This window comes from Bactrocera oleae, chromosome 3, assembly GCF_042242935.1.
Source record: "Bactrocera oleae isolate idBacOlea1 chromosome 3, idBacOlea1, whole genome shotgun sequence".
Classification (NCBI taxonomy): domain Eukaryota; kingdom Metazoa; phylum Arthropoda; class Insecta; order Diptera; family Tephritidae; genus Bactrocera; species Bactrocera oleae.
The window spans coordinates 10791065-10817228 of NC_091537.1; the positions used below are offsets into that span (position 1 = coordinate 10791065).

At 34.2% G+C, this 26164-nt stretch overlaps 1 long non-coding RNA gene across 1 annotated transcript; it reads left to right on the forward strand.

Annotated features, from left to right (window-relative positions):
• The first annotated feature begins 569 nt into the window (after positions 1 to 569).
• LOC118682260 (uncharacterized) lies at positions 570 to 25634 on the forward strand. Its single transcript, XR_011395658.1, has 2 exons — positions 570 to 2804; positions 24143 to 25634. It is a non-coding gene; the product is annotated as an uncharacterized lncRNA (long non-coding RNA).
• The last annotated feature ends 530 nt before the right edge of the window (positions 25635 to 26164 follow it).

Here is a 26164-nt window from a genome sequence, read left to right on the forward strand (position 1 = left end):
AGGACGGGTGCAAAATTTCAGTTCGATATCTCAAAAACTGAGGGACTAGTTCGTATATATGACGTACAGACGGATATGGCTAAATCGACTAAGCTGATCATTTATATATATACTTCAGAGTGTCTCTCACGTTGGGTGTTATAAACATTGTGGCAAACTTAAAATATCTTGTATAGCGTATACAAACCAAAAAATTAGACCACGAACCTATCCAAAAATATTTTCGCAACTTATATATAAGTCATTTCAATATTCATAAATATGTTTCAACAGTAAAAATTTCAGTTAGCGTATTTTAAAGATTTTCCAAATATTAAGCGCTTTCGATATCCATTAAGGTTTTAAATTTCACTATATTTCTTTTCTATTTAATAACAAAACAAATTTAACTTTACCATGTACACATTTAGTCATTCTTACTGGGAATGTATGCCGTAGTGAGAGCCACATAGCAAAATAAATAGAGAGATAGAGCGGCAACCAACTGCTTGTATGAGTATTTTGAGCAGAGTGAGACAAAAAGAGACACGTTGGGTTAAGTACAAACCAATTTGTGACTATTTTTTGGCCACATACGACGATGCACGGCTAGAACAACAACTACAATAGCAACAACGATGGCGCAACGCGATGATGACGCGCCAACAACGACGACCGACTACGATTTGGCCGACTACGCAAGGCGATTGCGACTGCGACAGCGGCCGGCCGTTTGCTGTTTGCCGTTTGGCAGGCCAAACCGAAACAAACCGAGCCATGGCACGGCAGTCGTCAGTCAGTTGGCCAACAAAGTAGCAGCAGCCAACAACGTGTGGTGTGCTTGCTTGGCACCGAAAGTGGCGGTATGCCCTTCGGGCGATTTTCTTGGATCGCAACGCATCCAAGAAAATCGCCAACACGGCAGCCAGAAAAATACGGGCAGCAACAGCAACAAACAGCAGCAAATCACTAAACACAGGGGGAAAAAATCGACGAAAAAAAAACTAAAAATAATATATATTTCGTCTTCATTGTTTGGCGATTCATTTTTATTTTTCCACAAGCTCTGGCCAAGAGAGCAGCTGTTCAAGTGATGTGATGATGTTGTGATCCAAGTCCAAGAATTAAGACAAACACACAGTGTCGGGTTAAGCGCTATGCAAGACATAACGGTGTATGTCGTGTGTTGGTGTTGCTTATTGGCGATGACAATTGCAGCACTTGGCCAACAACTCAAAAAGTCATCAAGAAATGTCATGAAGTGGCAAAGAATATGATGCCAACGGCCAGTCAACACACACACACACGCACACAAACACACACACACACGCTGGTGGAACATGCAGACGATTAGCCAAATTCAAAGCCAGTGTTGGCTAACAGGCAATAAGAAAGCAATAACAACAGCAAATCGCAGACATCAGGTAAAGTCGACGCTGGAGGTGAACGCGGCCAAAAACAACAGCCGCTCGAATTTAAGTTCTACGCCAGTAAAGTGTTTGCTAAATGTCGACCGGAAACTAACGGAAATCCTATTGATCGACTTTGACAGTTACCAATCAGCAACGATGTCGTGCTGGTGCCTACGTACAACCAACTACCAACAACAACCGGGAAAGTAGCAATTAAAAAACAAGAAGAATACGTCCGTCTCAATCATGCAGCTACCAACAGTGCGCGTCGCACGTCAACAGATGCACACGTTGGTCGAACGCACGCACCAGACCACCTCACTGCCATAACGGTACGCTGTCGATAGCAACGGTTCAATTAACTTTTCGTTCAAATGGAGCAGTTGGAATTCAAACAATTAAGAACGCTGGCCATAACACACACCCTATCACACCTGATTGACGAAATTCGTCTAGCGGCAAGCAGCTGCTGGCTATATCCCAAAAAAGCTATTGTTTCACTTTATTTTTTTTTGGCAATTGACAACGCCAAATTATGAAGTCGTAGCGTTGTGCTTGCGAAATGTCAACACCGCATCAAGCCAAGCCGTGCCAAACTAGACAGCCACCGCGCCAACACACTTTAACCGTGGCCAATTGGCCGGAAAATCAAAGCCAGCTGCCCTTTGGAGCGTTGCAAATACGCATAACGCTGGTGTACGCGCTGAAGGCTGCACACGCGCGGCTTACGAGTGAATACTGCGCATCATAACTTGAAATTTTGGATAACAACGTTTTCGAAAATATTCAAAAATATCCAAAAGCATACGCGTAGCAATAAAATATTAAATAGTTAAATATAAAATCAATGAAACGTTAATAGAGGTAGTGAACTTTCATCGCATTAACTTAGTTTTCAATAAAGTGCTTAAGCAACAACAAAAAATAGTCGCTTAGTCTACACTCACATAAAATTATGTAATAATAAATTACATGTAATTATAATTCAACAATTAAAAAAGACAATTACATAATACTGTAAGTGTAGTGAAACTAGAACAGGCATATAACGGTAAAACAACGTTAAGAAAACATATGTGCAATATTAGTTTCGAATATATGCATAAGAAAGCAACAATTTTCTAAGCGAAAAATTGTTTAAAAAAATATTAAATATTAAGAAGTAATAAATTAAATCATTAATCAAAATATATACATATATCAACTATAATCTATAAATATATAAACAGCTGTAAAGCATACATTTACTTACATAATCGCAACGATCATGATGCAAAATCGGTGAACTGTCGCGAACCCAGTTATCAGTGTCGGTTTCAATACCGCAATGTACACGCTGATAAAAATAGTACCGCAATTCGCCCATAGCAGTCAGATGGAATTTCCTGAAACCACAAAAATATCAGAATTCTGGTGAGTTAAATAAATATGTATAAGTGTAAAGTTGAAGGCAGATGCCATCAGCAAAAATATTCAAAGAGACGTTTTAAATACGTTACAGTATTGTTAAACTAAATACATTAAGTTGGATTTTAATTTCTGATTTATGATTTGTATTGAAATTCCTTACAATTGGTTAATAGAAATTTAATATTAAGATTAAAAAAATAAAAATTTTTTTTTTTGATTTTGTTGTATGTCAGGCTCAAAGTATACCTAAGAATGACAGAATTTGTGAAATCGAACCTGTCAAAAATTTTTAGTGGGTCTTTCTAACAGCCCAGTATCAAAGTCACTCACAAGGCCAAAGCCAGCCAAAGCACCTTACACAATATAATATAGCAAAGTAAAGCAAGCAAAGCAAATATTTAAAACAAAAAAATTCTAAAAATTGCTTGGTTTGAATTCCACTTAAAATAAAACGGTATATAGTCTCTATATAAAAGTAAGAAAATATTAAGCTTCCATTTGACTTAATGCCTCAAGAGCACAAAAAAGCTTGCAAAATCAAGTTTAATCGAGCCATAATCTAAAATTCTAAAAATAATAATACAAATTGCTTATTTTAACTAAAGCCAGCTATTTAAACTTAAAGAAATTTTCAAAAAACTTTAAGGTATTACGAAATAGAAATAAAAAATCTAAGATTTTGTAGGACTTAATCACAAAAGATATTTGAGCGTTTTTTTTTTTCAAAATATTTCAGCACTAAAGATTGGAAACCAAATAGAATTCCTTATGTTTCTGAGTTATGTCCGTGCTACAGTTAGAAAGTTTTTGAGTTCAATTTCAAGCATTAGCCTAATAGCTGTTGCTTAGCGACAGCAAACCGTTTACTCAACGCCAAAACAAAGCTTTTTAAAAATTATTATAATATCTGCGCGAAGTTGCATCTGGCTGCCAGTTTTAAGCTAAAAGTTGTAAGATCTTCCGTTTGTCGTATAACAACGAGGTCCAAACCGAAAATTGGAGCATCTACTGATGATATAAGCTCCAACAATATTTATATATAAAATAAATTAGAGTTTTTAATTGTAGGCTGAAATTAGAGAGTTTTCGGTATATAATTTTTTTATTTTTTTAGTTAAATTTTTTTTATTACATATATTTTTATTTATTTAGAGAGCTCTATAATAGCGCTAGCAATTACAATTACATTGTTCGTTTACAAAAAAACACAAAAAAAATAAAAATTTACTACAAATCTTCGACGGTCAGAAATAATTGTAACTACAAGTATGTGGGCCAGTCAAGACTACTTTGAGTTATTACTGGACCTGTTTTGCCATATACAGACCTGTTTTGTTATACAGTTAGAAGGCCGAATAAAAGTGAATTTTCCAGAAGTTTTTTGCGAAAACTTTTAAATTTATTGATCCAAAAATATATACAAATATTATGGTATCTTTCAACTATATTTTAAGACTTAGTATAAGTAAAGACATTTATTTGGAAAAGAGCTATAGCTGATCTCCGGGAGCTCCTCCTAAAAAAAGACGTTTTGCTGTGGCCACTATATCTCTGAACGGGATCTTATAAAATTAAAAAACCAAACAGATTTCGTTAAAGTAACGTAGAACCTAGTAATTAATCGAAGGAATAAGCAAAATATGTTTATAAAAACAAAACTATTTGTATTTATTGGAGAGAAAAAAGCTACGATTAATTACTAAAACATATATTTAAGAAGCTCGTGTTTAAATTTGAGACTATTCAGTTTAGCCGTTTTCGAGTAATGTTGGTCATCGACTTTGAAAACACCATTCGGAGAAAAACGTGCTGCCGCTCCGGCCTTGCACTTCCAAGCACTCTGAAACGCCTTTTCAAATTTGCGTATAACTTCGAAAATATTCACCGGAACGATATGAAATTTTCTGTGTGTATTCTTAAATATATGTACATGAAGCAAAAAAAAATTAAAAAATAAATCGATTTTTTGAAAATTCTAACTGCAAAACTAAACTCAAAAAATATTTAACTTACTTTACGATAGACTAGGTTAGGTTATATTGGCTGGCTGTCACGCCATACATAGATCTACTGGTCCTTGTTATTAAATATTTATTCATAAGGACCTTAAACGTGTTGTCTTCGGAATTCTTTCAAATAAATTTTAGTATTAGGTATAAATGGGTTAACATAAAGAAAACAAATTAGTTAAAGATGTCTAAAGCGAGCAGTGTCCTTACTACAAATGTAATGTGTTTTATTTACATAGAAAAACTTGATTTAATACCGTTATATTGTTTTCAAAAGCATGGAGCTGCACGCGTGGAAGTCATTAAATGTATGCCTACTTATGTATATATATATGTATATAGTTCATAAGTATAACTAAGCAGAAGAGCACGACCACTTGGCGCCGTAATAAATATTTATTTCGCCATATGACGCCTCGACGAATGTTATGCATTTGCCGCTGTAATAAATTTGCAAACGCATAGAGCGTTGCGTGGCGGAGCTGTGAGTACTTCTGCTCTTCAGCTTCAAGCTTCCAAACTTAAAATTGCAGTAAGTAAAATGCTAAATTCACGACATCAAATATTATAACAGCAATTGGTAACTGGAAAAACTTAAAAAATTCAAACGCAAATTTAATTTATGCCTCTTGATAATTTGTAGATAAATATACAAACTAAAATTAACCGATTGACAATAAAAAATATATTTGTATACTATATACACATATGTATATGCATATATGTATATATATACACTCAGAAATATTCTTTTTGAAAACAAAAATTTGCGGGGGAGTCATGTTTTCATGCGATTGTGGACGCGAACATGCATGAACGCAGTATGGTTGTCATATTCGAAACACAGCGATGAAAAGCGAAAAATTACATAAAAACAAAATTTATTATTACAACTTGTGTTGTTATTGTTTTAGCAGTAAAATTTTTTAATGTGCGCATTAAACGGGGCGTATGAGTGATATTAAATTAGAAATATTACTCATACGCCATGGTAAGCTGTACGCAGCACTGAATAGGCTTAGAAATACTTACATATGGTAAAAAGAAAATAATAAAAATTTGCGAACAGCTGACAATATTGTTGAAAAATATTTTTTAGTCGATTTAGTCATGTCTTTCTGTCTGTCTGTATATATGTAAACTAGCCACCCACTGTTTTTGAGATATCGATCTGAAATTTTGCACACGTCCTTTTCTTTTCAAGAAGCTGATCATTTGTTGAAACCACTTATATTGCAACACTATATGATATAGCTGTCATACTGTCGATCAAAATCAAGTTCTTCTATGGAAAGCTTTTTCATTTGAAATGATATCTTCACGAAATTTGCCATGGATTATTGCGCAAGGCAACGGTATAATCTCCGAAAAAATTGCTCAGATCGGTTCACTAAAGCACGTAGTTGTCATACAAAATGAACGATCGGAATCAATTGCTTGTATGGACAACTTGATTATTTGACATGATAACTTGACGAAATTTAGCTCAGGTTATTATCAAAGGCAACGCTACAATCTGCGAAGGAATTGTTTAGATCAAATCACTATAGCATATAGCTGCAATAGAAATTGATAGATCAAAATCAAGATAAAGATCTTTTTATACAATTTTATGCTATTAAAAATGCAACTATGTAGGATATTACCGCTTCGCTGCAACTGAAATTGTCGTTTTCTTTTCCTTGCTATTTATTTTTAATTATTTTTATTTTGTTTTTAATTTTTTAAATTTTATTTTTAATTACATTTTCTTTCTTCATTTTCATTTATTATTGTACTAAAAATATTTTATTGCAAGCACGTGCAAAATGCTATAATTTATTTTTATTTCTCCCAACCTGCACACCAAATAAGTAATTACTCAAACTGTTTATTACTAAATGCAGCGTAACTAATGTCTTACAAGGAAAATTCTGTTGGCAGCCAAAATTTATACGCCATTAAAACAATTAACAATTTGGAAGAAAGCCTCAAGAGCAGAGACAGCAGCCAAGCAGGAGAGACTTCCGCACACCTCTGCTGCTTAAATTACACAAACAATTAGAATTGCATATAAAAACAAGCAAACAGTTGAATCTACATGTTCATTACTACAACTAGCTTCGTAGCATGAAGCACTCAGATATTGCTCAAGTTAATTAGCATCCTTCGTTCTACATTAGCCCGATGTCCCCGGCAACTCGCGCGAAGATAAATTCACATTAAGGTAAATTAAGTGAATTCATTGGCGGAACAAGTTTAATTGCTGAGGAATTTGAGAAATGCAGCGTGGAAAATAATATTTTCAACCGTCACTTTGCTGCTTTTGTCACAATGCATTGTGTGTCGTATGCAAAGTATGTTCAAGTTGCTTCTGGAGGCTATGTGTGGCTCTGTGAATTATTGCTGACATGAAATCGAGAAAAAAATACTGTTATTCAAATATGTAGTAGATTGAATGGGTGCAGCAATGGCCAAAGCAAAAGATAAAATAATTGATTGTGTCGAGAAACAAAAAAATGAAAGCATGGTGTTGGCCGAAGCCTCCACAAAGCAAATACCGTTTCTTTCGTTCTTTGCATATTATTTTTACAATATTGTGCTGCCTCTAGAATATTTTTTAGCATTCCACACTTTGCTGGCAGCGCTTTTTGCTGCCAATTTTCGCATTCGCTGGTGACACAAACAATGTGTCGGACATCCTGCCGAAATAATTCCTCAGCAGCTTTACACATTCTGCGCTGCTATAATTTTTTTTATAACAAACAATTTTAATTCTTTGCATTTTTTTCGCCGGAAATTGGCAACTTAGTCTTGTTTTCCTGTTCACTGGCCATTCTTTGCGCTGCTGCATATGTTTGCCTTCAGCGTTATTTTTTTTTTCATATTTTTCTCAGCGCCGGAAAATGCTGGTCAGTTCGAAGCTGCGCTCAGCGCTTGCTGTCACTGTCGCACAAACAATGTTACAGTTGCATATTTTTCGCATTTTTCTTTATCATTTCCGCCTCATTTTCTTCGACATGTTGTGTAAGTTAAGCGCGCGCGTTGGAAAAAACTGCTGGCTATTCGCAGATTTATAGCCTGCAATCGGTGTCAGTTTTATTGATAGACCAAATGGCTATGGCTTACAGTTGAATGAGTTGCCACATGAAATTTATCGCTTTTTAACAGCTGAGATTTCAAATATATATGGCACATAAATATTGCAACATATAAAATTAAAAATAAATCTCTTTTTGTGCTTTCTTGAAATAAACAAAAATAATAAATACTTCTTAGCTTCAATTTCCATATAGTCACACACATAAATAATGTGCATTTGCATAATTATTGCATAACGTCTGCTTTGTTGCATTTATATTTTAATAGCCGTTGCCATGAAGCCACAAAGCTCAAGCAATCGCTGCGGTCATTAAAATGAAAAATTCGCAAATTACAAATCAAATTCATGCTTTAATTTACACTGCAGTTGTGTCTATCCACGGCCGTCTGTTTGTGTCGCAATTTATTACCATCACAAAGTCGTGGCGCTGCCACAAAGCGCAAATGCAGACAATTCTCGGATTCGCTCGCCTTTGACCGGGTGACCACCATCCCGCCCGCGTACGCTCATTTGCCGAAATTGTGTAGGCGAAAATGCGAAGTTATTATTTTCGATAATTTCATTGCTTTGTGTGTGTACACTGCTTGGCGCTCAACTTAATGTCCTTCGGCCGTCGCCGCCTAAAAACTTTTGCAGCCCCACTGCAGTGTCCACTCTCCTACCGACTTTTCGTTTGCATCACTTCGCTTTACTAATTTCTCATGCTCCACCTTCGGCCTTTTAAGTGATTTGCATATTTTTGCACTTTGCCTTTGCCGCATCTCATGCGCTCTGCCACATGCACATCATTATTGCTTTCACAAACGATTTTTCATTTTCTTAAAAATTATTACTGAGTGTTAAAAACAAACTGCAGCGTTGTTGTTGTTACTGTTTTAAGCAATTCTTAAAAAAATATTGTAAAAAAAATAAGAATTATGACTTTGTTTGTGCTTTTCAGTTCATATATATACATATATATATAATATTTTTCTATTTCTCTCGGTTTTTTGTTTTGTTGACCGCCGAAGTTTTAGTTCTGTTTTAATGTGTGGGTCAGTTGGTCTGGTCAGCGCGTCACAGTGTTTGATTTTCGCTGATTAATGCCATGAAAAATAACCTAAAAACCACAAGCTGATTATTTTAGTTTTATATTAGAGGTTAGCAAGACGCTATAACCTCACATATGTATCTCATAAAAATAATAGTTTTATTGCACATTTATTTATTGTTGCAGATACATGCATATATTTGTATATGTAAATGGTAATGCTGAACACACATTGCACGCCGAATCGAAAATTTAGATATATTGATATTTTAATTTGTAGTGACAAAATGCTTTATAGCACGCAATGCTTATAATTTGAAGAAAGAACAAAAACGAAAATAAAACCAATTGAATAAGATTTTTTTGGTTATTTAAAAAAAAAAAAAAAAATTTGACATTAAATTTTGAAAAAAAAATTAAAAAATTATATATTTAGTCCTGCCATAAGTTCTGTTACAAGTTCAAGCTGTTATAAAAATAAAATTATAATACATTTTTTAATAAAGTAAATTTAATTAAATATCGAATTTATGTATTTAATGAGTGACGTGAAGTTTTTTTTTCGAAAAAGTCACATTTTGCTTTCACACAAACCCTCAAACGATTCACACATTTATCCATAGTAGCACGCAAAGTTTCTATTGATATTGACGACGCTACTCCAACAAAAGGATTTTTAAATTTCTGTGCGGTATTCGCCAGGCCATGTTCTCCAACTCTGACAATAAGCTGTAGTCATGGATTAAAATCTGAACTCTAGGGCGGCCAATCATTTGCAGCTAAGAAATTAGGAATATTGCTTTTAAGCCGCTACTTGGTGATTTTTGCCTTGTTTGGTGGAGCAGAATCTTTCTGTAGAATGCGATGTACATATCATCACGAATAAGCCTTGATAATGATCTGGTGGATATATCTATTGCGCTTCACATAATTTTCTGTTTCCTAAGGAGACTTCCGCAAATGCCTTCTGAACCATGCAAATTGAATTGGTGCGAACTACGCGATGGCGATCATTTCACTTTCTGTCATCAACTGTAGACATTTGGGAAAAGCGCTCAATAGTGCGGAAAACTAACATTCTCGAAATATTAAGTTCATAAGTTTCACTTGTGCTTCTTCGACACTTATGTAATGCAATCGCCGCTTTATGATTTTCTTTTGCTCCTCAATCTATTACTAATAAAAGAAAGCAAACACTGAACTTGCTATTATACATGAGTGGACACTGCATACAAATTATAATAAAACATTACGCCACTTTTTATGCGAATTTCTACTCGCTGCATGCATTAAAAACTTTGTAACAGAATTTTTGGCAACACTAAGTCTATAATAGTTTTTGAACATTTAGATCGGAGAACTCTTTGGAGGGTACTATGGGTATACATAATACAAGAAAGCAGCAAACATACCGTTATATCATACCGTTATTAAAAAAAAATATTCATATTCTGAATAATTTGGTAAACAACACACTGTAGCGCACATTCGAAAAAATACAAAATTTATTTGTTATTGCTTATGAAAATCGCAATGCCACGGTTTAGTGGTTTTGTTATGAGTAAACGCTGTACTTAGGCTATAAAAATATCGCATGTGTGACAGTGCGTATGAGTAATAATGTGTTTTATGAAAAGCGCGCGCGTGTGTGTATTGGTGCTCATGCATTTAAACAGAGTTTAAGAGAAGTGCTTTGGAAGCCTACGTTTGTAAGTAAATATTTTATATACTTATATAAGTCTGAATGCATGTGTATAAGTATGTATGTATGTATCTATTTATACATATAAGTATGTATGTCTGTTTGTCTTCACCATAATCACTGCAGTGATGCGTTGAAAAGTCTGCAATTTGCAGCGCCTACTAGTCTACTGCAGCATTTCACTTGGCTGACAAGACACAGGCGACAACAAAAACACAACAGCAACAATAATGTAGTAAGCAAACAACGCACAAGTATGCCGCAACAGCCAAACACTTACTCGATATTCTTCATAACTGCCGTTACTGGTACGCGTTTCGGCTGCCAAGAAACGCGCTGGCATTTCGCCGATGTATCATATATATGTGTATATGTGTGTGTGTGTGCGGCAAGAGTATTGCCTGCCACAAGCAGCACGCGCAAATAACGAATTTTTAAAAATTCCAGCACACACACACATACATAATTTTCATATATGATTTGCTGGCAAGCAAAGTCTTCGCATCTAAAACAAATGCCGCAGCAGGAAAACCCCAGCTACACACACACATTTTTTTTTATTTGCTGCTGCTTATTTGGTTTCTGGCCAGTAAAATGTAAACATTATACGCCAAGAAATGTCAGAGTGCAACGCTGAGATTTATGTTACTACGCAACATACACACACGCTGCACACACATACACATTTTGGCAGCTGGAGCCGGCAACATGCAGGCGACTGTAGACGTCGTCATCAGCGAGAAAACAATAAAATACCGGAAAAAGTGTGGCAGCGGGGGAAACGTCAGCGGAGCGTGTTGTGAAGAAAACAATAAACAATTCACGGAGAAAATCGCAAGTGTATGTGTGTGCACGTGCTTAATCACAAATACGAAATTCTTGGCTCCTGCCAACGGCGTTTTGGCCATAAAGCGTTCGCACCACTAACCAGCCACAGCCACAAACTCAGCGCCAGCAACAGCGCTACTCACTGCCAAGAACAGCATAGTAGCGGCTTCTGTAGCATTTCTTCGCGCCTCATCTTTTTTGGCAAGCACGCTAAGTGCACGCGCTGAAACTGCGTGCGTCGCTCATAAAATTCATTCATTGCGCGCCTGCGGCAGGCATTTAGCCAATGATGACAGCATCTTCGACCGCCGATTGCTGGTCGCCTGGTCGTTGTTGGCTACTCGCCGCCGTTGGTGTGTTTACTCATTTTTCTTGGCAAGTCCTTTTGGCAAGCGCCAGACGCCAGAGCAACGCCTTCATAATCCAAACACTGCGCCGTTGCTCCGTGGAAATCGCATTAGCGTGCCGTCACACACACACACATACAAACACACGTGCACGCAAACATAGTAAATTTGTGCTGTGTAGATTTTTAGTGTTTTTTAATTTGCGCTTTAAGTTGTTTTAATTGTGGACGCACATTTTTGACGACTTGCCCAGTTGGACACGCGTCTCAGCGAATGCTGCCGCTGCATTGGCGCTGATTGTTTATTGGCAGCGCTCGCTCAGCTTGTGTTCAGTATTTCTCTGCAACGTGACAAAAGTAAAAGAAATCGCCTGCCACACGTGTGCAGCAAGCAGCCACCGCGACTACCGCAACTTAGTGTTTGTCACCACTTTGCTCCTGGCAAGCTAGCCGCTGTGTTGCCGGTCGAACAGGTGTCTTGTAGCAAGCTCAATATTATTGTTATTGCGAAAATCATGAATTTGAGTTGTTTGATTGGTGCATAAACCCGCTTAAACGGAGGTGAAGCGTTTGGTGTGCAGCAAGGCTGTTGCTGTTCATTCACCCTACTCATCGCGGCGTGTTGACAGCATTAGTTGGCCATCATGACCAGTAGCGTATGTAAGTAGTTTGTGCTTGGCTAGTATCAAGTGGGCTCGCGCATTTATTGGCTATCATACAAATATTTCAACGCTTTTGAGTTGCGTCCTGAGTTGTTATTGTTGCGCGCATTGTTGCTGTTGATTTCATTTCATTCGATTTGATTTGTATTTGGCAGCTTCTTCATTTGCTATTATGAGCGCCAATAAAGTGATGACGTCGTCTTGGCAGCTAGTTAATATTTGATGTTGCCAATTTTGCATTTTTGTTGGATTTATTGGTGAAATCACTTGTTTGATTGGCACACCTTTGCATTTGCGTTGGTGTCGGCGAACGCGTCCTGTGTTGACGTTGCTAACGAGCATAGTGAAAGTTTATCAAATGTTTCTGACAGATAATGTTGCAAATACTTGTACTATGTCAATTTTTGTTGACTTATAGGCTTGTCAATAGCAATTTATTAACTCTTCGACTGCTTCGCTTTTTTTTTGAAGTTAGTTAGTTAACCCTAAGTGAATCACGTGAAAATAATCACGCAAACAATGAGCTCGCTGTGGCATGAGTAACAAGTTACATTTGATTTTTAAAAAGAAAGTATATAACATGCATTTTAGGGTGGGTCAAAAAAACGAGTGTTTTTTTCGCTTCGTACTCTGAAAAATTGGTTGATGGACAGCTCTAATAAGGGCTCTGCAAGTATTAGCTCTTAATTGTAACCGGAAGGTCGTCTGACTAACGCTTTTCTATTTTTTCTTATTATCAGATAAAAAAATCCATATCTCGCTTCCAAGTGTTTGAAAAAATATTTCGAGGAATTTGAATGCCCTGCAAAATGATCTCTTATTTTTTCGTAAACCTAACCGTTTAAAAGATATTAACGGTTGAAGTTTACCTATTTTAAGGCAAATTTGTTTTTTTTTTTAGAATTTTAAAACTCAACGAAAAGGCATTATTTTGAATTGCAAAGCTCATAGTCTTATATGAAATTTACTGATCTCCAAAAAATTTTTCTTTTTTTCATTTATTTGTTTTTAATTTTTTGTGTTTTATGTTTTGCTTTGGTAGGCATTGATATTTGACGATGAATACCTCGTAAACGCTTAACTTAAACGAAAAATTATATATACCACCCTAATGTATGGTATATAGCGCATTTTTATTTCTTCTATAATGTTAAAAATAGTCATAAGTTTGTCAATGTATGGTCGATTGGTATGCACTTTATATTTAGAACATAAGAAAAAAATGTAAACATTTTTTAATTTTTGGGTCAATATGGCCCAATATGAATATTGATGAGTTAACTATAGCAAAAAGAAAAAACCATAACAAGAAAAAAACCGAATGCATAATACATTTGTTTCGACTAAACCCTCGCGAACCATAGAGAGGGTTCTAGTGCAAGTCCACGTGCTTGCTGTGATCATTTTGCATATTATTCTTAAATAATGCTACGTTTGTTGTAAGTGTTGTCGTTGCAAGACAAACAGTGCCATTTGATGTTGTTGAGAGCCGAACGGAACTAAGTGAGCTTTGGTGCGAGCACCTCTGGTTTGAACAGTTTAAGAGATAAGCCTTAATTGTAGGTTAAGACTCACTTCCCTATAGGGGCATTGATACTATAGATTCAGAAAGGTCTAAAGGTCTAAAGGTCTATATAGGTATATACAAAATTATCGTAAAAGTTTATAACAAGGTATATTATTTAGGCAGTGAAGTATAAAGTAGTGTTATCACAGTTTCAAATTGGAGTTAAGTTTAGTACTCTCAGATAGGGCATGGTTTATGGTGCCATCTCTCGGTTAGGACAAATACCATATTTACTCCGTGTAAGGCTTTTTAGTATGCCTCGAATACCAGAAAAACTGTCAACAACAAATTGTTTCAGTATTTTAGTAACAGGCTTGCGATGTTTTATTAAAAATTTAGATGCATTAAGAGAAAATATTTAACGAATTGAAGAAAGTATTTATATTGGGCATATGTACTGATAGGATCCCATACCGAATTGCCATGAACACTGATAAGGTACTTAAGGTAGAAAGAGGGAATAAATAGGATGAAAATAAAGAGAAATTATGAAAAAATGTTGAAGAAGGAAGTAGGCGAGTCTCAAATCTAATATAATTAAGTTAGAGGGTACGATATTATAGTAAGATTATCGATGTTGAAAGGACAATGGTAGGTAGGTAAGTAGAGTGGCTGTCTAATGACGCACCTAGGCCTATAGAAGGTCCACTGTGGAAGGACATAATATTGCAATATTTTTTGTATATATATATTCTTTCTAAAAGGCCTCAACCTCAGTAAGTGCTTTAGTCAATAAGGTCGCATTATACATATGTATATAAAGTCGTATGTTCCCCGTTGGCGCTATAGCAAAATATATATGTATGTTTTATTACATACGCAGGAAATTGCAAACAAAAGTAGTGTGACATTTTTCTCGAATATCGAGCTAAAAACTTCAATAAAAAGCATTCTGTAAAATTAAATTGAAATTACAAAATGTCATGAGAAAAATATTTCAAAAAATAATAAATGAAGCGAAGAAAAAAAGATTGAAGACTTATAAACGATTTTGATAAAAATTTCTTTAGTGACGCAAATTGAACAAAATGCACAATATTTAGCAACATACACATAAGATCAAAATTGACCCGGACTGTCATATTTAAACTGCGCGCGCAAAGTAAATCGATAAAAAAATTCTGATGATTTATGTGCTGCTTAATCGCCATATGTCAATTAGTGTGTGGTTGGCGAAACAAACAGCTGCCAGTCAGGCAGTCCGGTTCAATATTGATCTTGTGATAATTGTGCAATATTTGGTTCCAAATCGAATCAAAAGAATTAAAAACAAATTTTTTTTCAATAACTAGCTGAGCCAACGCATCTTGTACCGTCTAAAACAAAAATAGTTTAGGCGAATCGATTTGAAAAACAAAATTAAAATCAAAATCAACAAAATCTGTTCAATTGTTGCAGAATTCGTATTGAACACACAATATATAAACCCGAAAAAGAATACCTAACATATTCTTAAAATTTAAAATTCATACTTTTAAAATTTAATGTAAAAAATAATTAAAATTTTCAACTCTAATCTATAGACATCTGTAATTTAAGATAATATTTAAGTTAAGCAAATTGAAACAAAAATTTCAATGGAAATCGGCAGCTTGTTTCAGGTTAAGTAATTTTTAAAGAGGCATGTGTTTTCGGAAATTCTATTTTAAAATTATTTTCTTAACTGCAAAGATAAATATGGTATATATAGTACATGAGTGTATGTACATATGCAAATACTCGCACATATGAATCACAAAAAGATGTTTCTAGAGAAGTGGTATATTGAAATAATATTTTAAAATTTTATGATTTTTCGCGCATAAAATTGGAAAATGAGCAATTTGCTCTTAAAAGTGTAAGCAATTAAAAAGTTGTAACCTGCATAATGATAATAAATATTTAAAATGGCCTGAAGATACTTTAGCGTTCGCCATTCTCATTTTATAATCAAAAATGTTCCTCCATAAAAATGTTTCTTTTTAAATGTAAAGTGGTTTGTTGAAAGTTCTCAATTGTGTATTTTAATAAAATTTTTCTACTTCATAGTACTACAAGTATATGTATAAAGTATACACATAGATATGCATTAAGTATATGTATATTAGGGTGGCACGAAAAAAAAATTTTTTTTTTTGCTTAGACTGGGAGTAGATCTGTAGATTATAAAAAGAGAAAACTTTTAGACAAAAAAAAAAAATTTTTTAACATCTCAGTTTTAAAGTAAATCTTCGAGTTAAAATTTTTATTTCGTAAAAATTTTTTGATAAGTGTTGTAGAAGATATGGAGAGTCCTCTTTCTGGCCAATTAGAAGTTAGCAACTTAAAAAATTTTTTGTGACCATTTTTGGAGTTTTAAAATAAATTCTTAAACGACAACATGCTTTCCTTAAGCGTTAAAATAAATTTTCAGTCAAAAACCGTCACATTCGGTAATTTTATATACGTAGATGCATATGTGTCAGCCCTCCGCCGAATGCTGGGCGAGTGAATATCTGCTGTTTTTGCCAAAGTGTGCTGTTGTCATTGTTGTTGTTGCCATCCTCTTACATATACAGATGCAAATTGCGCACAAATGAACAGGCAAAGATTTCAAAAAAAAAAAAAAAAAAACAACAACAACAGCAGGTGAAGGTGAAGTGACTGGCGGCAGCGAGGAAGGTGGCGCATGTTTGCGTTCTTTAATGGATTCTGTCAGCTTGCTTTCTTTGCTCATTAAACAGCGTCAGCGTGTGTGTGTGTGTGCGTGCGCTTACTTTGTTCGCTTTTCTTTTATGAAATTTTTGTATTTTTTCCTTCATTTGCTTGTAGTCAGTGTCGCAAACAAACACTAGCGTCTACAAGTATTCATACATTTCACTTGACTTATAATACATATATATATATTTATATATATATATCGACTTGTGCTTGCGTGTGTGTGTGCGTTGATCACCTCCGGCAAAGCTGACTTTATTTATTTTATCTGCGCGCTTCGCGTTCTTTATTTGCTTAGCTATTTTTATACGTCTGCCGAATTTTTGTTGTTATTTTGCTTTTTGTTTTCTCTGTGTGAACCGCGCGCAGATTTCGAAAAACGTCAAAGCGAAAATGCGCAGAAATGTCACTTTCAAATGCTGAAATCCTGAAATGGTTGTAGCAGCGATCGCTAAGCACTAATGAACGCACGAACGGACGGACAGCTGGTGGCGCGATTAAGCAAGTTTCTTTCGAATAGATGAGACTCACTGCGGCATGTATAGACAGAAGAATTTATGTATATATATATCTATATATATACAAGTATAGTATGTATTTCAACACCCTTCGACTTATGTTTATTGAGACTGTAGTGTTTTTTCTATGCATTGCCTTGATGTGGTGCTGACAGTCGTTGCTGACAGGTATAGACTGACATGTCAAAGAAAGGCCTTGAGCTTGATTAAAACCGGTAGTAAGCGAGCAATTGCGACACTAATTTATTTTCTTTTCTAATGTATAATAATAATTTATTTTCTTTATTAGTAATTTGTTTTTGTGTATTTTAAGCTATGTAAGTTTTATAGTTCTACTTTTGAAAGAGTTGCTCGTATTAGGCGGGTTCGCGTTCGTTATGCTTTGATTTAAAAAATATTTGGTTTGACAGCTGTCAAAATCAATATGTGTTGAAATGCTGTGCGAGTAACTTTTGTGAAATTCAGCTATAAATATTCCATTAGCGCGCGGAAATCTGCCCACCGCATTTTGAATTTACTATTCGTTTCTTTTAAGGCTACAGTTGTTGGAGAATTTTAAATTGTATGTTTCAATTTACAGAAATTAGTTTCAAAAATGTCTTCCAACTTTTAAGAAAAGACAAAAAAAATATGTTTATTGTGGCAACTCAGTACAAGTAACTCATAAATATTGCATTTTTTCTTGCTCGAGCTTTAAGAATCTCAGTTATGCAATTAAATATTTCAGATTAAAGACTTTATTATTAAAACTCTGTCTAATCAATACAAAAGAACGGTAAAGAAGCAGAATCTAATATTTGAAAAATTCTTGAGTTCAGCGATATGTTTTGCAAGATTTCTGACAGCAGTAGATTTATAGCTTTAACTTCGCTTATGGCAAGATGACTGTACCATTGGAAAAACTATATATATTACTATACTTTTATGCTCAGAAATTCTATTGTATAACATAATATATAACAGCAAGTCGAACACTTTTGCATGATAATGCACAAAAACACAGATCTCAAACTGAAAATGTTTTTACTCAGACCTCGAACCGCATCAAGGCATGTAGTATCATTAGCATTGATTTATTCTTAAAAGCAAATACTTTCTAATGAGATTTTACAGCTTTAAAGTTGCTTACACACTTAGTCTTAGTGTTAAATAATCAGCAAGCGACCCACACAAGCGCGGCGTTTACAGTTTTCTTCACACACAATCACATTCATCGAATACAACTATATTTTCGTTTTGTGTCATTAATTTCACTTTATTGCCGTCACTCGTGAATTGACGAGCTTGTATTGGTTAATAAGCTAAAAAAAATATATATATTTTAATTAATTGTTTGTCTGTATTTTTTTTTTTTAATTTTTTTTTCTAAATTTATTTTATTCTTTGCCAACCCTGTTCATGCGCTTATGTGCATCAAACGCTAAGCTGATTTAGTTAAAATTATATTTGCATTGTTTTACAAGCATTTGTTACACGAGTAATTAAGCAAAAAGATAGCAATTAAATGAAAGAAAAAAGCTTTAGAAATATAATTGCGCTCCTCAAAGCAATGCGCCACAGTAGGGTGTACCGTTAACTTACTACTTAATAAAAAATATTATTTTTTATAAACTGAACATAATGTATTAAGTTTGCCACGATGTTTTTAAAATCTGGAAGGCACCGGCTGAGAGCCTATAAAACACATATAATATATAATATAAATGATCAGCATGACGAGCTGAGTCGATTTAGTTATATGCGTCTGTATAGTTCCTCAGATTTTGAGTTATCGTTCTGAAATTTTGCACATCTCTGTTTCCCCACAAGAAGCTGCTGATATGTTGGAACCGCCGCTATCGGATTACTATAGCATATAGCTGCCATACAAACTGAACGATCGAAATCAAGTGCTTGTATGGAAAGCTTTTTCATTTGACGAGATATCAGCAAGAAATTTGACATATATTATTGCCTAAGGCAACGGTGCAATCTCCGCAGAAATTGTTTAGATCGGATCTATATAACATATAGCTGCCTTACAAACTGAGCGAGCAAAAGCAAGTTCTTGTATGGAAAATTTTTTATTTGACAAAATAGCTTCACGAAATTTGACATATATTATTGACATAGACAGTGCTACGCTCTCCGAAAATATTGTTCAGATCGGATCACTATAACTTATAGCTGGCATACAAACTGATCGTTCAAAATAAAGAGAAGCAATTTTTTATACCCTATTATGCTATAAGAAATGCAACTGTGAAGTGTATTATAGCTTCGGTGCAATCGAAGTTAACGTTTTTTTTTTTTTTGCACAGTTTTGTAGATTGTATTTCTCATAATTTAATTAATATGCATAATTATATAAGCTTTTCACAAATTTATTAATCCAACCTAAGAATCAATTTTTATATAACGCTTAGTAAATGGCTGATTTTCAACATGCATTGCTTTTTGCCTAAGTACCAAGAGTTTTTCAATGATCCGCATTATCAGAAGACTCCGATCTCAAGTTTTAAATACTTTTAGCTCTAACTAGTAGTTGTTTTTTTTTTTTTTTTTTTGACTTTACATATGCCATTTATTGTGTTCTACAATGCGCTTGTAAATATGCATGTATTTTTGTATTCTCAAAGCCTTACATGCATATGTAAGCATGTATATAAGTATATATGTATATACATTATATTTTTTGTTGCCACGAAATCGCATTTATTTGCTCAGAACAATTTTAATTAAGGTTAAAATAGCAAAAGAGACGCAATCATGTGCGTCTTGAAATAGATCGTTGTATATATGTATGCGTATACATACACTCGTACACTTACGGTATGCATGTAGCTAAATCATATAGACGCTAAAATACATCTGTATGTTTGTTTGTATGTATATGCGTAGCTAACTAAAGAATAAATAAATATTTGCAGACTTTTGTGCGCACCGAAAATTTACGCGAATTTGTCTAAAAACATATTTTGAAATAATTTTAATTACACAATAGAGAAAATGTACGCTGAAATGTAAGACTAAAAGCAACAATCTGTTAAACATATGCACATATTATATAAGAAACTAAAGTATAATTTGTTAATTAAATCTTTGCTTATTGTATAACAAGTTGTTAGAATTTTTTGCTAAAAAAAAAATTATTTTCGTGAAATATTTAACTAGAAATATGTTTTTAATTAACGAAAATAATAAAAAAAAAAAAATATTATACAAATTTTTAATTGCTAAAAATGTAAACAAACAAGTGTGACAACTAAAAACTGAAAAAAACAAAATATTTACAAGCATACATTATATATACTATACATATACATAAATATATATATATATATATATATCTGTATATAAGTATTAATATAAGTCTGATATCTACCGTTATGCGCCACCAGCCAATTGAAAGCCAAAAATAAAAAATAAAAAACAAATATTGCACACTTTGTCGCGCCAAATGAGTTGTGAACTCAATTAACTAGCAACAACTTATTAAATAATCACCTATTAATATGCCACTAATTAATCGTGAATTGTTGCCACGCTTAGTTTATGTCAAAAACCCCACGACAAGCTATAAAATGTATGATTTTATTTCTCCGCAAATCGCATAAGTGCTCTTGCACGCCATTAGCAACCCCTATATGACGATCAGTACCGCACCGCACCGCACCGCAGCGCACCGCACCGCTCTCACCCGTCAACAACGGCGGTGATGCGTCTGCATCATAAATTAAAAGCCATGGAGTTTTGCCAATAAGTTTTCTGGACATCTTCCCATTCAGGCACACGCCGCGGCGTCTGTCAGTGGTTGCCACTAGCGCCAGCTTCGTTGCCGCTTGCCAAGAAATCAGCCGATTTTGGCTTGACGCCGAATCACCACTGGCCCGCCCTCCTGCATGTTGCGCCCGCCACAACAATTCATTTGCATTTATTACGTATTTTACGCATACGCAACAGTTTCGTTTTTATTTCGAACTGACTGACGGACAAAAGTCGCGGTAGAACTTTGAGAAGCTGGATTTCTGTATTTAAATGTTTTTTCTTTTAGGTTATGTTTGCTTTAGTTAGCAAGTGGTGTAGACGGGAAATACTTTCGCATTGCCTTAGGTCAGGGTCTGTTGTGCTTATGAGCTCATAAGTAAGTAAGTAGACGTTGTTGTTGCTGTAGAAACTCATAACTCATGTGTTAACTGCTTGTAAATTGAACGAAAATTTGTTGAAGGTTAGAGAGAAATAGAGACTGTGAGGGGAAGCAGAAATGCGAAGAAATCGAATGTGTTCATGTTGCGGTGGAAATTATTGCGCACGGATGTGAATAATAGCTCATTTTCATGAGGACACACATTGTCCGCTGGTATGACTTAATGGTTTTGAAGTGCGTTTGTTAGTTAATGGTTCGATTATAGACTGCCGGTACTTAAATACCGCACTAACAGCAAAGAAGGACTGTAAGTAATTGAGAATGACTGGTGCAAGGACTTCAAGAATGAATGCTCGCTTAAACTGTAAAAATTTTTGAGGTTATGATGCTGCAAGACTGCATGAAAAGTTAAAAAGTTATCTGTTATCGATATACCACCAGGAAATAATTGTCATCCGAAAATTTGAGGTGGGAATTAATATTGAAAGATTTTACAAAATTTTAGTGAAACTAAGCAATTTTATTGTAGTTGGAAATAATCTAAGTCAAAACTGTGAGCTTTTTTTGCTATATAAGGTTTCTATGGAAACTACAAACTATTTATATATAACAAAATAATCAAGCTGCTTATGTATTATATTTTAGTGATCTAGACACAAATAACTTGAATAAAAACCTTCAAGCAGTCAAACAGTCAGTTAAAAAATAAGTTAATAATAGCTTTCTCTCTCAGCTAACTGATAGCTCACTCTTTCATAGTAAGATTTCGAGCGCATATATATGTAGTATATTTAATAATATATGTTAGACACTTTGAAGGTCATGAGGAGGCAGTCTGTACTCAACTATCATTGCACTACTACTTATTCTGATGTGCTACAGTAACGGCCTACCCTAATCTTTCGCACGCAGCACTCTTTGGCGTCAATTAAGATATACCAAATCACTGGCTGATATTTTTAACAATAAGGAAACATTAATATAAAAACTACGGTAATTTGAGTCACGTTTTTGAATTACAAAAAAAAAAAAAAAAAAACACGCACACGTAATAAGGTACACATGTATGTGTAAGTGCTTTCATTCACACATTTCTTCCTGCACTTATTATTTATATTTCACTTGCCAATTTCCAATTGTTTACGCACAACACAAATTTCATTGCCAAAATTAATTCGATTCGAGTGATGGTCAACTACCGAACTACCGCGCCCGCACCACACACCAACAACAGCGAAAAATTGGCAAGCAACAACTTGGAGCAGTGAGACTCGGGGGAAACCTTTGCCAAGGATTGTTCCCACAAACGCATATATGAGCAGAAAAAGAATATTGTGCTACTTTCTGCTCCCCTTTCTGGCAACCTGTTTCAGGCAATGAACCCGTTAGCGTCTTATATAATCTCTTAATGTGCACTTTGTTGGCAAACGCTTGATGTGTGCCAACGGCTAAGTTTTTATGTTCTGTCCATCTGTGTACAAGTATTTATCGGTTCCTATGCGTGAACAGTCTAAATATGCTTTGTGAGGTTGCCAGATAGTTTGTGTTTTCCTTGTTTTGTAACAAATGGCACATGCATGCAAGTACATATAAATAGTTACAACTCCCATACGCAATCGTCAATAGTTTTGCAGTAATCGGTATAGTAATCTGTGCCAAGAAAATCGCAAAGAAAAATATTTGAAATAGTGTGTAAACAAGCGTAGATTTTTGTTTTTCTTAAATAAAAATAAACTTAATAAAAAAATGTATAAAGTATCATTAGGGTGGTTTGAAATGGTTGACATGGCGAAAATTCTTTTTGGAGAAAATGCGAGTTTTGGGTGTTAACGATATATGGCAACTATATTGCACAAAAAAAAATGTCTAAAAATGTTTCAGTGGAAGAAAAAATTATTTCCTTAATAATACAATTTTATCAGAAAACTTAAACAAAAATGTAAACTTTCCCATACAAAACAAATATATTTTTTTATAATAATATTCTTTTTAGAAAAATTATTTAAAAATATTAAAATTTTTCATAACACGAAATAAAATATTTTTCTTTTTAAACAATATTATTTAAAAATTTTTCGTATAAGAAAAAAAAATATTTTTCTTTTTAAATAATATTTTTTTTGTAAATAATTAAAAAAAAGTTAAAACTTTTCAATGCAAGAAAATTTATTTTCCTAAAATAATATTTTTTTTTGAAAAATAATTTAATAAATTTGTAAAAAATATTTTCTTGGAATCATACATTTTTTTTACACATTTATTTTATTTATAAAATTTTATTTCAAATTTAATAATAATAATTTTTGTATAAACTTTATTTTATTTTATTAATAAAATTTTTTCTATAACTGAAAAGTGACAATCGAGATTATAAAATACATTTACAAAACAAAACAGAAAAAAAGAACGAAAAAATATTATGATGCCACCATTTCATTAAAATATTTTTAAATATATTTTATCAATATCAGTTGCGTTGAAATGGTGTGCAATACAGATGTACAAGAAATGGAAATAATGCAAATTTTTATTTTCCACCAAATATTTGCACACACAAAATTTTGCAGAATATTAACAAATTTTTCCCAACATATACCCATATAAAATTCACTTTAATCCGAAATATGTACATATCTATATACTGTACGAAAAAATTCAATATAGCATATAAAAATAGATACATTTTTAATTTTTTGTACAAAAAAATAACTAACCTCAAACACACAATTTTTTTTTATTTAAAGATCTTTCATAACTATGTAACTAATTATGCTACTCTTTCTCTCTCATTACAGGCGTGTAACTCCACTCTATTGTAACAGCAATAAAATCAGCAGTTAGCAACACTTAACAATCCAATTCATTCTTTCAAACGACACACATAAATCTCACCGATTGGCAATTACCACGTTGCAGTCAAGCGCAAACATACAAACGTCAACGTCACTGGCTAGTGACCAACCAATGGCGTGCGGCGGTTTCGCCGGCTGACGCACCAACACACACACCAACGCGCGTCAAAAAAACAATTCACCACCGGAAATGCATTTCACTCGGCAAAAGCAACGAAAAACGAATTTCCTCAGCTATGCCTTGCAATCACGCGATTTGTGCTGATGCGCCATGTCGCAGAGAGAGAGAGAGTAGTATTGTAAGTAGTATTTAGTGTGTAAGGCGTCACTCATACGCCTGGTTGCAGGACATAGCTCGCGCTTTTTTGCCTCTTGAGTCATGTATATATCCAGCACGTGAAATTTGAAGCGTTTGTGGTTAGTGGTGGTGGTGGTTGAGTGGTAGCCACACGCTGAGATTAGTGTGCAAGTGTGAGTAAGCGCGAGAGCGCCAAGTAGTATGAGAGTGCCGAACAACAACAACGCAAATTGGCATTTTGCTCATTGGCTGCAAGCACCATAAAGGATGCGGAAGTGACGGTTGGTGGCATCGGCAACCGAGCTGGCCAATCAGAAAGGTGCCGAGCGCATGTAAGCGGTTACTTGCACGCTATCCTTAGCTGCTTGTGGCGAAGTAAAATTCATGCTATATGTATGCAAGTTGGAAGGTGTGTTTGCGAAGATGGAGTTGCATTTATTTTAATGGCTTGGAAGACAAAGTACACTTGCCAAAGGTAGCAACAATAACTTTTGGCGCTGACTCTGTTTTCTGTAAATATTTGGAAGCAAATATTATGCTTACTAAGATTCTGCAGAATGATATTATTGTAAAACAAAATGTGTTATGTTTGTTGCGATTTATAACAAATTAATTGGACAAATATGAACGTATATATGATCGTAAGTCAGGCTTGTATATAGTGCGAAGTATATATAATAATATAATTATAAAATATAAAATATACATATAAACCTTTGTAATTAGCGTAACATCAAACTCTAACTTTAGTTATTAACAGTTCTAGCCCGTTAAGAAGCTTGTACGTCTTATTGATAGTCATCTGGCGGTAACGGTGTTGCTTGGAAAATAACAACTGGTCCAGCTCATTGTCCGCATTTTTATTTTAGATTTATTTTTAATTTTATAACCATCTAATAATCACTTAAACATATGTACGTATGAAAAAATTATGATAATTAATGACAAAAACAAAATCAAATAATATTCACATGCCCAAGTAAATTATTACTGTCATACAATTACTTAATTACACATATAATGTAATTTGTAGAAAATAGTTTTACGTAACAAACGCAATGTTCAGAAGAAGGTGGAGAATATTGAAAATGAATAAAGATTGAAAAAACTGTAAAGCTCTCGACAGCGGAACAGAAAGTATGTGATTTTTAATTTCAACTAATTTTAGTGGTGAGTACATATTTATAACAGCTAGCTAACGGTTTTGTTAAGATCGTGTATTGTGTATTGAATTTCTAAAGCTACCGACTTTCTGATGCTTGAGTATAAAGTTCATGCCTTAGTATGCTAGAATCCAGCGTTACAACATAACCTCACTATTATCAGAAGACGCCCCGAAACTAGTTAATATTTGCACAATATAGCTTGTTTCGCTTCTATTTTCAGTATTTTCAGTAATATCTACATACATATATTGAATACTATTTCTTACCTAAATTCAAACATTTCCGCTCAACAACATGCACTCCGCAAGAGAGGTACTCAACGTTGCTTGCAGCAATTGGGGCTTCGCCGTACTTAAGTCTGTTTAACTTGCGCTGATGTAATTCGTATTTGATACCAATACAATTACACTACGTGCACTAGATTTGAGACTTTAGAGCAGAATATAGTAAAATATTACACTCACTTTTTTATAAATTAATATTTTTTAAAGCACTGCAAAT